A 2,272-nucleotide genomic window follows, 5' to 3' on the forward strand; every position below is an offset into this window, starting at 1 on the left:
TTCCTGTTGTTTCAATATTATAATCAAACTATTATGAATATAATGGGAATGGCGATTAGCTGTCAGGAAGTGAATTTGGAGTGTGGGAGCTGGAATTCCCTTCCTCGTACACAACACTTAGCTTTTAGGTCTGTAATTTGACAGGGATAGAACAAATGAAATAAATTACATGTAGAGCTCAGGTTTCATGTGCGATAAATTTTCATGTGTCATTCTGAGTGTCTTCTGTGTAAGGGTTGTAAATTAGAAAATTGAAATAAAAACTACTAAGCCAAAGTGAAAATATTCCCTGTTCACTTGATTTCTTCAATAGCAGCCTCTAAATTGAAGATTAGGAGAATGCTCTAGCGGGAGGAGTATGTGTCAGTAAAGATCCCGGTACATTTTGGCTATTTTATTTTACTGCTACTAAAAGGAAGTGGGAAAAATTAGTTTATCCTTGGGTTGCATGCCAGTAAAAATGCTTAATAATATTTAGAGGACTTAATAAAGGGACATGGCATATTAAATTAATATACTGAACTGTAAGATATAAACTTACTAGGCAGAAATTATAATCTGTCAAACTTTTACAGACTGTTTGGTTCCTTAGTGATAAATAATACTAAGGTGAACTACAATTTCCAGGCTTTTGGCCAATGATGAATAGCCTTAGAGAACTTCCTGTAGGTGATGTGTGAAATTTTTGAATAGAGCTAATGATTTCAAAGCAGTTTATCTCTTATCCTCTGGGAGAAAATATAAAGAACAATTCATACATCTTGAGTCATTTCTCATCAGTCTGGAGCAATTTTGCCTTTACCTGAGAAAATGAAATACTTTTCACTATTTTTTTTTAACATAGGTGAAAAGCTAGATTTTAAATGCGCATATAGAAAGAATGATGAAAATTACAGACAGATATTAAAAGTGAAATCTACAATTTATGTATAACTCTTCACTATGCTTCTTGCTCTGCTGTAGACTGCTCTTTGCTGTCCCCTCAGGACATCTGACATTTGCTTTTGTGTCCTCTTCCAGGATTGTGTCCTTGCCTCTTTAAAAAAAAAAAAAATGTTATTTTATTTGAGAGAGACAGAGAGAGAAACATTGATTGGTTGCCTTTCCTACGTGCCCTGACCAGAGATTGAACCCACAACCTAGGGATGTTTCCTGACCTGTGAACTTTTGGTGCACGGGACAATGCTCCAACGGAGTCACACCAGTCAGGGCTCCTTTCCTCTTTTTAATTTAAATACTTACTAATCAAACTTTTTGGGGTTGTGTTACCAAATGAATGGACCCATGGCGGGGAATGCCCAGATGCTATTACCGAAATGACACCCCCCTTTTCCCTAGGGTCTCTTGGTTGTAGGTCCTTTGTCCATCGCCCTTGGAATTATGGCTCTGAATGGCAGAGTTTGGTGAAAAGGAAAGGAACTATTTATTCAAAAGTTATACAGGTTTGATTAATGGCTAAATGTTGCTCTTAAATCCCTTTAAAACAATCACCAGCACACACACAGTCCTGCCTTCCCCCCTTTGCCCAGATCAGTCAGGCTAGTCAGGGGTACCGTCCTTCAGAAGAAAAAGAACAGAAATCTGGGGCTCGGCTAGGCAGGCCTCTCGCGGTTCTCAGCACCATCCACTACGTCGCTGTGATCTCCAGCTCTTAACCCATAACCATGGGGCACCTTCTCATGGCTCACTGGCAAGAGTCCTTTCTCCCCTCTTTCTTCGCACGTGGTCTTCACACTGTTCCCCGGAGTCTGTGTTTCTCCTGCAGGCCCCAGACTCCCCTCTTTCCCCTTCAGTTACATTCTGTATTAAGTCTTTTAAAACTTTCTGATTAGCTTTGGTGATATGCAAAATAACACTTTTTGCATATGAGGAATGAAGCTATCTTGTTATTGACATGCAAAATGACTCTCAATGGCCCTGCTCAAGGCTCCCATCCCCCATGGCAGCCTGCCCTGGGGTGGAGAGAATATATTTCTCTTGGACACCCCAATCTCTGGACCCTGTTACAAAATACCATTTGGGGGGGGCCCTGGCTCTGCCCCGTTACAGTTGTGTTGGAGCTATGTTAGTATTTCATCCCTGTGCTGTCTCCAGTCCGTATGGGCTCTGAAGGCTTTCCTTTCTGTCTTATCCCAGGGAAAATAGGATTTATTCATACAATGCAATTTCTGGGCCATGTCTGAGCCACAGAGGTGTTGGTCTTGCTGGAAAGACAGTGAGAACTGTCATCCATGTGGCTTTGGGACATTGGCCAAAGCTGCTGTAGGCTTAG

The sequence above is a fragment of the Pteronotus mesoamericanus genome, unplaced genomic scaffold, assembly GCF_021234165.1.
Source record: "Pteronotus mesoamericanus isolate MK-2021 breed Mesoamerican mustached bat unplaced genomic scaffold, CSHL_Meso_final scaffold_167, whole genome shotgun sequence".
NCBI lineage: Eukaryota > Metazoa > Chordata > Mammalia > Chiroptera > Mormoopidae > Pteronotus > Pteronotus mesoamericanus.